This window comes from Neofelis nebulosa, chromosome 5 (assembly GCF_028018385.1).
Source record: "Neofelis nebulosa isolate mNeoNeb1 chromosome 5, mNeoNeb1.pri, whole genome shotgun sequence".
Taxonomy (NCBI): domain Eukaryota; kingdom Metazoa; phylum Chordata; class Mammalia; order Carnivora; family Felidae; genus Neofelis; species Neofelis nebulosa.
Window position 1 is genome coordinate 93,420,394 of NC_080786.1, and position 12,675 is coordinate 93,433,068.

At 37.3% G+C, this 12,675-nt stretch overlaps 1 protein-coding gene and 1 non-coding gene across 4 annotated transcripts in view; both read left to right on the forward strand.

Moving 5' to 3' along the window:
* The window catches only part of GSK3B (glycogen synthase kinase 3 beta), a 195,490-nt gene that overhangs the window by 31,958 nt on the left and 150,857 nt on the right, over positions 1-12,675 (forward strand). The gene's annotated exons all lie outside the window — the stretch shown is intronic.
* LOC131513229 (U6 spliceosomal RNA) lies at positions 11,780-11,886 on the forward strand. Its single transcript, XR_009262463.1, has one exon. It is a non-coding gene; the product is annotated as a U6 spliceosomal RNA (small nuclear RNA).

A 12,675-nucleotide genomic window follows, 5' to 3' on the forward strand; every position in this document is an offset into this window, starting at 1 on the left:
AAGTACCTCCCCTCAGTTGCTATCATGTAGTTATTTTCCAAAGACACATCATGTTATCAGAAATTGCATTTATGTTTTTAATGGCTTTAAGCTGCTGTAGTTTTAGGGGAAAAGGTGGTGGTAGCTTAGATCAGTTTTCAGATTCCTAATCACAAGTAATCGTAAGAATTTAATAGTTAGGTTTTCCTTTTCTCTTTAAGTTATAGGAGTATATCTGTAAAACCCAAACCACACTGAAGAAATTAGTATTAGATGACATAAATCTAGCTTTTATGCCAAATTAACGGTCTTTTCCTGTCATCACTACTATCATTAGTGTATGTTAGCTATTGATATATAACAAACCATTCCAAAACTTGGTTTAAAATAACCACCCATTTTTTATTGCTCATGAATCTTTGGATCAACTGGGTAGTTCTGCAGATTTGGGCTAGGCTTAAGTGATTTTATATGGGTTTGGTTGTATTTCTTGTGGCTTAGCTGGTAGATTGGGTAAGACTAGCTTGGCTAGGGTAGTGGTTGGCAGCTGAGGTAACAGGGTGACTGAGCAATGCATCTCTAGGTATCCAGCACACTGGCTTGGGCTTGTTTCATGGTAGCAGAACATACTTCCAAGAGAGAGGTTATGGAAGCACGCAGGAGTTCCTGAGGGCCATGCTCAAAACTGGCAAACTATCATTTTCACGGTTTTCTATTGGCCAAAGCATGTCATGAGTCCAGTTCAGATTCAAGAGGTGGGAGAAGACTACAAAGTTATGCAAAGGGTGTAAATATAGGGAGGCCTGCAGAATTGGCAGAACTTTTGCAATCAATCTCCCACAAAATTTCTGTAGTGCTTTTTTCGATTACCCAATCATATACTTTTTAAAAAACTTTTATTAGTGATAAGGCACCTATCCACTCCACTGTGTAGCTGTGCTATATCTACAACAGTTTTTATCTTATTTCTTTTACAGTTACAGCTTCCCCACATAATGCATATGGGTTCCCTAATTAAACAGTTGAGCTGTGTCCCCTTCTAGTTAAGAAAACTGGAAGAGATGCCTAAAATGGTCTTCTGTTTTAATCTGATTAAGTCTTCCTCTTTCCTTGAAGCCTTTTAATCTTGTTTTCTTCTCAGTCTGTTAATTTTTATTTCCCAGTATTCTGTTCTTTGGCTTGCTTACTGGTTTTCTCCCTGTCATTTTTTTTCTTAGTAGAGATGAAATTGTTGTAACAACAACAACAACAAAAAACCAGAACCACTTCAAAGTCTACAATTCAGTGGCATTTAACATTTGCAGTGTGCAAAGCAACACCTTTATCAAGTTCCAAAACATTTTCGTTACCCCAAAAGAAAAATCTGTATTCATTAGCAGCCATTTCCCTATTCCCTCCTCCCACAAGCCCCTGGCAACCACCAAGCTGCTTTCTGTCACTGTGAATGTACCTATTCTGGGCAATCGTTTGTTTTTTACCTTGTGTATCTGTTTATGTTCTTTCTACCTAGAGTATCCTAAATCCTATTAGACTTCTTCAGCGTTAGGTCCACTAATTTCTTCCCCCTCACAAAGATTGTATTCTAGAGTTAAATTAGGCTACAGTGACCCTTAGCATTCTGACTTCACTGAAACTGCTATTGTGTCTCTCAGGTTGTTTCTTCTCATTCTTTCCTGCAGGGTGTGGGGATGGGGAGGACCCTCCCCCAGTGTTAATATTTGGTCTTCATCCCTTTGTTCTTAGTCTTCCCACCTTTTTTCCTCCTGATCTTAACTACTTATGTAATGAACCTAGACCTTTAGACCAGTTCTCTTCAGAATTCCAGACCTGCTGGAATTTCTACCCAGATGTTTCCTATTTACTTTAAACTGAACATGTTAAAATTGAAATAATTTTCTCTCCTCACCCTGTCTTCTTCCTTAAACAAAATGAAATCTCAGTATTGCTCTTCTTCCCATTTTCTTTCATGGTAAATGGGACCATGATCGTCCATAGAGATCCCTGGGTTTGTTCCTAGGAGTCAGAGTTTGTTCCTCCTTATACCTAATTCTCTACCCCTAGTCATTCTTCAGGTCTATCCCACTCTTAAATATCTCAGGAATATCTATTCCTTTCCATTTCTGTAGCTCTCACTTTAATTTTTTAAATGTCTATTTATTTTTGAAGGGGAAAGAGACAGAGTGTGAGTGGGGGGGTGGGGTGGGGGGTGGGGCAGAGAGAGAGGGAGACACAGAATCCGAAGCAGGCTCCAGGCTCTGAGCTGTCAGCACAGAGCCTGACGTGGAACTCGAACTCACTACCGGGAGATCATGACCTGAGCCAAAGTCGGACGCTTAACCGCCTAAGCCACCCAGGCGCCCACCCTGTCTGTAGCACTCACTTTAGGATCTTGTCACTCTTCTTAGACAAGGGTTCACAAACTATAGCCCACAGGCTAAATATAGCCAGCTGCCAGTTTTTGTGGATCGAGTTTTATTCGGAATACAGCCTTGCTCATTAGTTTAGGTGTTCGTTGTTTATGGCTGGTTTTATGCTACAAAGACAGAGTTGTGTACTTGCAGCAGAGCCCACATGGCCTGCAAAGCCTAAAATATGTACTGTCTATGGGCACCTGGGTGGCTCAGTCAGTTAAACATCCCAACTCTTGATCTCAGCTCAGATCTTGATCTCAGTGTTGTGAGTTCAAGCCCCACACTGGGCTTTGCACTAGGCATGAAGTCTACTTAAAAATTACTGTTTGGCCCTTTATGGAAAAGCTTTGCCTACCCTTGGGCTATACCTGATTTTCTGTCTCTAATATTGTCTACCCTTCTCTCCCACCCTAGTTGAATATCAGAAGTTTGACATACATCCTCTTGCACAAATCTTTTGCTACTCATTCCTCACAGAATAGAATTTAAGACCCTTTCTTATCATAGCATAAAGCCCCTCCCTATTTGAAGTCTTTGACATTTCTGATTATTCTCTTCTTTGCTTCCTTCATACCTTCTACAACTTTTGCTGTACTTAACATACCTGTTGGGCTGTTTTATCCATTTAAGAGTATTCCCTAGTAGACTTTAAAACCAGCCTTGGAACAGGCCTGGAACCAGGCACTTAATACTCTTCAAGAAGTGTTTGTTGGCTGAATGGGTTGATTGCTTTTTTGTTTGTTAGACTCTTCCTAACTAGTCTGTCAAGGTAGGAATTAGGTCTCACTGTACTTTTACATCCTTTGATTATATCTGAGGAAATGTTCGGCCCATAGTAGGTATCTATCGTTGTTAAAATTGATTTTGAATTATTACCTAGACAAAGTGAAGAGGTACAAAGATTCCTTTTGGGGAGAGTGGGCATTCATCAAAGTGAAACTGTCTAGCTAACCCTGTTGAAAAGAACTTGATTGACTTAATTACCAACTTTCCCCCTTGTCACATATAGGCATTTTTTCCCTCTGTACTTGGGAATTTGATTTTAATTGAATACTTTGTGCCATCCATTAGGCATCATATGATCTTTTCTATATAATACATCTATAAGGAACATTTAGGTAGAATGTGCTAAGAAGTTGAGAGGACAAAGTTATTCTAAAAGTACTGATTTGGTCTGGGTGTAAATGGGAACAGGAATAGATTGTTACTCTTGCCATTAGCTGTTAGTTAGCTGTATTTTTTCTTTACTGGATTAGTTTGCCTATTTGGTGTGCATAGGTGCCAGTCCTGGTAGGATTCCTAGCCGCATCAGCAGAAGAAGTAGAAGTAGTAGTAGTAGTAATCTCTTGTCTAGTGTTTTTCTGTGTGACAGCTGCTGTTTTAACCACAATATATAAATTAACTCATTTATAATCTATGAGATAGTTCTTATCCCTATTTTTTAAATATATTTTTAAATGTTTATTTTTGAGAGAGAGAGACAGAGAGAGAGCAAGTTGGGGAGGGGCAGAGAGAGGGAGACACAGAATCTGAAGCAGACTCCAGGCTCTGAGCTGTCAGCACAGATCCCAACTTGGGGCTCGAACTCATGAACCGCTAGATTATGACCTGTGCCAAAGTCAGATACTGAACTGACTGAGCCACCGAGGGGCTCCATTATCCTTATTTTATGGATGAGCAGCCTGAGGCATAGGGAAGTGAAATAAATAAACTTGGCTAAGATAATATAGGTAGTAAGTAGTGGAACCAGGATTTAATCCAAGCTGTCTGGCTCCACACTACACGTTCTTGGTCACTGTGCTGGATTTTCTCTTTACGGATCATGGAATGATTTAAGTGCTTGGTTCTTGCATTCATTGCATTTCTCTCTAAAATGGAAACTCTAAGATTTTGGGTCAGTGGGGAAAGGAGGAAGTACCAAATGGTTAAAGATCGATTTTTCTTTTTTAAGACACATAAACACCACTTTATATTTATCATTAGTTGTGGACTTCTTTTTAGCTCTATTCCATTTTTATCTTTTAAAGGCAAGAGTGTGGTTTTCTTTTGCCTTAACTTGTATGAATACAGAATATACGTACTAAATGATCTTCCTAAATGATCTGGCTTATGCAAAGAACTAAGCAGTAGAGGCAGCACATTATAATTGGAAAGTTAAATACATATAGTGAAACATAAAATCATGTATGTGGTTCTAGAAGATATAATTTTGTTTAGCTGTGAGGATATATAGTCCCTTGGCTTGGAATTATATTGTGGTAATCAAGGAGATCATCACTGGAGCTGGGTGGGGTTGGTCTTTTAGATGTTTCTTTTAGCAAACTTAAAAGAACACTTGGAGGTATAACTTACATACAGCAGATGGCATAAAGCCTAAGTTTGCAACTCAATGAATACATTACCCCTCATATCAAATGAAGTATAAAACAGTTTCATCATTGTTCAGAAGGCTGTCTTATGGCCCCTCTCAGTCAATAAATACCCCACCCCTTACTTACCTTGTTTTATTTTATTTTATTTTTAATTTTTTTAATGTTTATTTTTGAGAGAGAGAGAGAGAGAGAGAGAGAGAGAGCGAGGGAGCACAAACGGGAGGGGCAGAGAGAGAGGGAGACACAGAATCTGAAGCAGGCTCCAGAATCTGAGCTGTCAGCACAGAGCCCGACATGGGGCTCGAACTCAACACACTATGAGATCATGACCTGAGCCGAAGTCGGACGCTCAACCAACTGAACCACCCAGGCCCCCCTGTTTCATTTTTTTAAATTGCATTTATTGCCACTTGGCATGTATTAGTTTGTCTTTCCTACTAGAGCATAAAGTTTATGAGGACAGGGACTTGGTTTTGTTCACTCTTTGCCCAGCATAGTACCTGACATACAGTAAGTGTTCGACTACTATTAGATTGCTACAAATTGATGAAAAATACAGAATTGTCCACTACGTACAGTGTTACGTGGTATACAGGTGCTGGTTCATGCTGAGGATAGATAATAAATTTTAGTTTTCTAGGAAGAGACTTTTGACATTCAGTATGATACTCAGACCAATTTTAAGAGGGAAATTGAGCCATGCTGACATTAGGTGTGCTACTAGTCTTTGCTCATGTGAATGTTAGGAAATATGGAAATTTGTTACCAGTGAGATCGATTGGATTGCCTTCTTGAGAGTATCTAATTTCTTACAGTTATCTGAGATTCTTAACTCACACTCTTGATAATCTTTTTGAATACCTCAAAGAGTTGCAAAAGACTAAATGCTGTTCTTCTGAGGAGAGAATTGTGATGGAAAAAGGATTGGTTTATTTGATCAGGTAAGACAGTTTAATTGTAGTTTAAAGGTCCTTTGTCGCACCTTAGTTAAAACAATGAAAATTCTGTGTTTTGATTAAATTTAAGATAATTAAAAAAATTTTTTTTTAACGTTTATTTATTTTTGAGACAGAGACACAGCATGAACAGGGGAGGGGCAGAGAGAGCACAGAATCGGAAGCAGGCTCCAGGCTCTGAGCCATCAGCCCAGAGCCCGACGCGGAGCTCGAACTCGCGGACCGTGAGATCGTGACCTGAGCTGAAGTCGGACGCTTAACCGACTGAGCCACCCAGGCGCCCCTAGATTTAAGATAATTAAAGGAGTATGTAGTTTAGAAATCATTTCTAGTTACACTTATGTAGAGCAGAAAGTAATTTTGAGCTGAAAGTGACCTTAATATTCTGGTTCATGCTCTTGTCTGTCAAGTTACCCTCTTGTTTTACATTTGAGGAAACTGGGGTACAAAGAAGTTACGTTGTGTTCAAGCTTAGTACAAAGCAGCAATCAAACCAGTCTGTTTAACTCAGAAGTTAAAAGACTCTTTTGCATCATGTTGAATCATTTGGGAATTTTTGGAATCCTACATGAGTTAGGGTCCTACTCCCAAAGGTTTTTGTTTTTATTAGATTTGGGATGTGGGCCAGACATGTGTAATGAGATAATAAAAACAAAGTAAAATTAAAACTCAAACCATGCTATCCCCTTAGGTTTTTAATAATGAATTATTTTTCCAAGTGATAAATAGTGTAGTGGTTTAGGACCATTGTGCTGTAATGCCTCCTTTCCTCTTCTCCCCTCTCTGTCTCTCCTTCCCCTCTCCCCTTTCCCTTCTTTGTAACTACTAGATTTTATTTCTTAGAGCAATTTCAGGTTTACAGAAAAAACTGAACAGAAACTACAGAGAATTCTCCTATACTCTCTCCCCCTACCCAGTTTTCCTTACTATTAACATTGTGTATTGTGTGGTAGTATTTGTTAAAATTGATGAACCAGTATTGATAGATTGTTATTAACTAAAGTCCATAGTTTATTATTCGTAACTGCCATTAGGCGCACTCTTTTTGTTGGATAGTTCTGTGGCTTTTGACAAACGCATAATGTTATGTATCCACTATTGCAATAGCATACAGAATAGTTTCACTGCCCAAAAAATCCTCTATGCTTCCCCTATTATTTGTATTCCCCCATCCCTGGCAACCACTAGTCTTTTAAATATCTCTATAGTTTATCTTTTCTAAAATGTCATGTAGTTGCATCATACAGTATGCAGCTTCTTTGACTTAGCAATAGGCATTTAAGGTTCCTCCATGTGTTTTTGTGCCTTGATAGCTCATTTCTTTTTATTGCTGAATAATATTCCACTGTATAACTATACCAAGATTTGTTTTTCTTAACACTTATTGAAGGATATCTTGAGTCCTTCCATGTTTTGGCAAATCGGAATAAAACATTTTTATTACTATAAACATTTTTGTGCAGGTTTTTGAGTGGACAGGTTTTCAATTCACATGCATAAATATCCATGAGTTTAATTGTTGGATTGTATGGTTAAGAGTATGTTTGGTTTTGTAGGAAACTGCCAAACTGTCTTTCAAAGTGGCTGTACAATTTTGCATTCCTATCAGCAGTTTGTGAGCGCTCCTCTTGTTCTGCATCCTTTGGTGGTGCCAGTGTTTTGGATTTTAGTTGTCCTAATAGGTTTGCAGTAATATTTCATTGTTTTAATTTGCAATTCCCTAGTGAGATGTTGAATATCTTTTCATATGCTTATTTACCATCTGTATATCTTCTTTGGTGTTAAGTGTCTGTTCATGAGTTTTGCCTGTTTTTAATCATGTTATTGTTGAATTTTAAGAGTTCTTTGTATATTTGGGACACAAGTCCTTTATTAGTTATGTGTTTGACAAATATCTTTCCCCAGTTTGTGGCTTGTCTTTCCATTCTTAATAGTATCTTTTGCAAAGCATAAATTTTTATTTTTGATGAAGTCCAGCTTATCAGTTTTTCTTTCATGAGTCGTGATTTTGGTGTTGTACCTAAACAGTCATCACCAAACCCAAGGTCACCTAGATTTTCTCCTGTTATCTTTTAGAAGCTCTATAGTTTTGCATTACTTTATGTCTATGATCCATTTTGAGTTAATTTTTGTGGAAGGTATAAGCTCAGTTTCTATTCTCTCTCCCTCCCTCTCTCTCTCTCTTTTGTTTTTTTTTTGCATGTAGATGTCCAGTTGATGTAACACAATTTTTAGAGAAGATTGCCATGCCGTTTGATGTCCTTTTTCAATGGAGTATGCTCAAATGTGCATACACAAAATTGAGTTCTTATTATTAAAATAAGAAACCTGAGATTATCATCATTATTTTGACTTACAAAGCTTAAAAATACTGAGAAGTTAGTAGCTAGCATATTAAGTAAGAGCTTGGGCTCTGGAACAAGTCATTTCTTTTATTCAGATTCTGAATATGCCATTTACTAGTTGTGATCTTGGACAAATTATTTAACTGCCCCAACCTCCTCGTCTATAAAAAGTGTTTTTATACTAAATAAATTCTGTGTACTATAAAGCATAAAGCATTTAGTATAGTGCTTTGCCTATATTATAGTTATGGAAAATTAATAATAATAATAAAGAGCCTCAAATATTTTGGATACTTTTAATTCACTAATCTCTGTTGTTCCTTGTGTGTTGTAAGGAAATAATAATATAAACAGGAATAAACAATATACTTGGACCTTTTCTATCATTATTGATGACTTTCTGGCAGAAGCAGATTTACATAAGGGAGCTTAATGAATGACCTTGAATAACCATCATTTAAAGAGTATAAAATGTATGGGGCGCCTGAGTGGCTCAGTCGGGTTAAGCGTCGGGGTTAAGCGTCCGACTTCCACTCAGGTCATGATCTCACAGTTTGTGAGTTTGAGCCCTGTGTCGGGCTCTGTGCTGACAGCTCAGAGCCTGTAGCCATCTTCAGATTCTGTGTCTCCTTCTATCTCTCTTCCCCTCCCCTGCTCATGCTCTGTCTCTCTCTGTCTCAAAAATAAATAAAAACATTAAAAAAAATTTTTTTTTAAGTATAAAATGTAAAAACAAAAACGGTGCTTCATTCTTATATGCTCTGTTTTTTCTAAAAATCAATAAATACCATCAAATTGCTTAAGACTAAAGGTTATAAGGTATAAGATGGTGAAAGAAGAGTTCTAGCACTTTATAAAATGTATTTAATTGGTTTGCATATGATGTATTATACACTATCTGCTTCGTTATGTATTTAGAATCATTTCTTACTTTAGATTGTGTTTTAGTTCTTTAAGGTAATGTGTCTTCAGTTCTTCAGAATCTGTCACAGAATTTCTGGGCAGAGAAGCATGTGTTTCTTAATTGCTGTGGATAAGCTATTTCTTTAAAAGTGTTCTTTTCTAGTATCTTACTACTTGATTTTTTTTTCCCCCTTAAGAGTAGATGGAGGAGCCATTTGCAGTATAATTAAGAAATGCCTGTCTGTTTTTAAAGTTCAGGCTGGGTAAGACAAAGGGATAAACTAGGGTCCTTTAGGGCAACACCTTGAATAAAAGCTAAGCAGTTCCTTATTTGCTTCAAGTAATTGCTTATGAATTTAATTATGGGTATATCCACACTTATATATTCAGCATTTCTGTGTATTTAGTATATAAGGTATTGGGGTGATAATTGTTTAATGCACTGATAAGAATTGTTGTCCTGCTGAGTTATCATAAAGTTTGAGTTTTTCAAAGCAAATTTGAGTTTTAGGTTAAATTTATTTCTGTGGTACAGAATTTGTAAATGTGTCTTAACAGTGATTCTAAAATGCTTATTGATGCATGCTATTATTTTGATCTCTGTGTAAACAGTTCTTTTTTTAAAACTGCTATGTGGCATAGATTTGTTTTTTAAATTAACTCTTTATTCTCAGTCATTTGGCACCTATATGAGTCATGGTAGCCCTTCTCTTAGATATTTAAATTGGTGATACCCTGAGGATGTTCAAAACAAAACAAAATAAAACAACAGAAGCTAGTGACCAGAATTAATTTAACAACATATTCTTAATGAGGATATCTTCTGAATTGTCAGAATAAACTAATAATTTATATTTTCCTGCTATATATTAAAAAGAAAAACAAAAACCAAGACTTTTTTTTTGGGGGGGGGGCGCAAATTGTACCTGATACTGGTTTTAGTCATTGAATCCACCATAGAGCACCAGCAGGCTACATACTATGTAAAGTACAGAGACTTTTTAAAGTACATTCCATTTAAGGGGCACCCCGGTGGCTCAGTCAGTTGAGCATCTGAATTCGGCTTGGGTCATGATCGTGTGATTTGTGGGTTCGAGCCCCACATTGGGTTCTGTGCTGACAGCTCAGAGCCTGGAGCCTGCTTTGGGTTCTGTGTCTCCCTCTCTCTGCCCCTCCCCCGCCTGCACTCTGTCTCTCTCTCAAAAATAAATAAGTATTTTTTAAAAAAGTTACATTCCATTTATGATAAAGATATTCAACAAATGAGGAATAGGAGGGAACTTTCTCTACCTGATAAAGAGCATCTATGAAAAAACCATGAGTGTACATCATACTTAATGATGAAAGACTGACTACTTTCCCTTAAGATCAGAAGCAAGATAAACAACCTTCAACATTGAGGTTCTTGACAGGGCCTTTGGCAAGAAAAAGAAAAGGCATCCAGATTGGTAAGAAAGAAGTTAAAAGTATCTCTGTTGCAGACGTGTATAGAAAGTTCAAGAAATCCACTATTTAAAAAAAACTTTTTTAATGTTTATGTTTGGGAGGGAGGGAGGGACACAGAGAGAGGGAGACACAGAATCTGAAACAGGCTCCAGGCTCTGAACTGTCAGCACACAGCCTGATGCAGGGCTTGAACTCGGAAACAGGAATGGCGAGATCATGACATAGGCCAAAGTCAGATGCTTAACCCGCTGAGCCACCCAGGTATTCCCAAGAAACCCACTATTAATCCACTGTTATAGCTGATAAATGAGCTTAGCAAGATAGAGAATCAATGTAAAAAATCAGTTGTATTTTTATACAGTAGAAATGAGCAAATTATTGGAAAACCATTCCATTTATGGTAGCATCAAAAGAAATAAAATAGTTAACAAAATTAACAATAATTATTTAATAAATTTACTGAAAGAATGACAAAACTTGTAGTATGGAAATTATAAAACATTGTTGAAAGAAATTAAGAAGACCAAAATAAATGGGAAGACATCCCATGTTTATGGACTGGAAGACATAATATTATTAAGGTGGCAATATGCCTCTAATTCCCAGATTCAGTACGATCCCTATCACAATTTCAACTACCTTTTTGCAGAAATTGATAAGCTGATCCTAAAATTCATATGGAAATATAAGGGATCCTGTATTAGTTTTCTAGGGCTGACATAAAGTACCCAAAAGTAGGTGGCTGAAAACAAAAGAGGTTTATTGTTTCATAGTTCCAGAAGCTAGAAGTCCAAAATCAAGGTGTTGAACAGGTGATGCACTCTCTGACAGCTGTAGGGAAGAATCCTCCCTTGCCTCTTCTAGTTTCTGGTGTTTGCCAATAGTCCTTGGCATTCCTTTGCTTGTATATGCATGACTCCATTTACCTGGATATCTTCTCCCTGTGTGTGTCTTCACATTGTCTTCCCTTTGTGTGTTGTGTGTTTGTCTCTGTGTCCCAAAGCCCCCTTTTTATAATGAAAGGACACCAGTAATATTGGATTAGAGACACTTGAATAATCTCATTTTAACTTGATTATTTCTATAAAGCCTCTCTTTCCAAAATCACATTCTGAGGTACTCAGGTTTAGAACTTCTATGTAACTGTTTCAGGGGGTTGGTGGTGGGCGGGGGATGAGGGGGACCCAATTCAACCCATAACAGAACCTGAATAGCTCAAAAAATCTTGACAAAAAAAAGTTGGAAGACTTTTACTTCCCAATTTCAAGACTTATTACAAAGCTACAATAATCAAGACTGTGTGCAGCTGGCATAAGGATAGACAGATCAATGAAATAGATCTGAGTGTTTAAAAATAAACCCTTACAGTGCTTGTTTCGGCAGCACATATACTAAAATTGGAATGATACAGAGAAGATTAGCATGGCCCCTGCGCAAGGATGACACGCAAATTCGTGAAGCTTCTGTATTTTTTTGTATCGAAACCAATTTGACAACAATTTCATATAAAAAAAAATAAACCCTTACATTTATGGTCAGTGGTTTTGAAAAGGATACCAAGACAAGTTGGAAAAGAATAGTCTTTTCCACAAACAGTCTGGGACAACTGGATATCCACATGCAAAAGCGATGAAGTTGAGGGTGTCTGGGTGGCTCAGTCAGTTAAGTGTCTGACTCTTGATTTCTGCCCAGGTCACAGTGTCATGGTTGATGGGGTTGGGCTCTGCATTGTCATTCTCCCAAGAGAATACCACTTGGGATTCTCTCTCCCTTTCTGCCCCTCCCCTGCTCCTGTTCTATCTCTCTTAAAATAAACAAACAAACTTAAAAAAAAAAGCGGTGAGGTTGAATTCCTACTTCATACTGCATACAAAAATTATCTCAAAATAAATACCTGTGTGCAAGAGCTAAAACTAAAACTCTTAGAAAACAGGAGTAAATCTTTGTGACCTTGGGTTAGACAATGGCTTCTTAGCTATGACATCAAGAACACAAGCAACAAAAGAACAAATAAATTGAACATTATTAAAAAGAAAAACATTTATGCTTCAAAACACCACTAGGAAAGAGAAAAGACAATCTACAGAAAGGGAAAAAATATTTGCAAATCATTTATCTAATAAAGGACTTGTAGCCAGAAAATATAAGTAAATCTTACAACTCAATGAGAAAGACAAGTAACCCAATTAAAAATTGGCACAGGCATTTCTACAAAGAAAATATACTAATGGTCCATAAATATGTGAAAAGACATTTAACACCA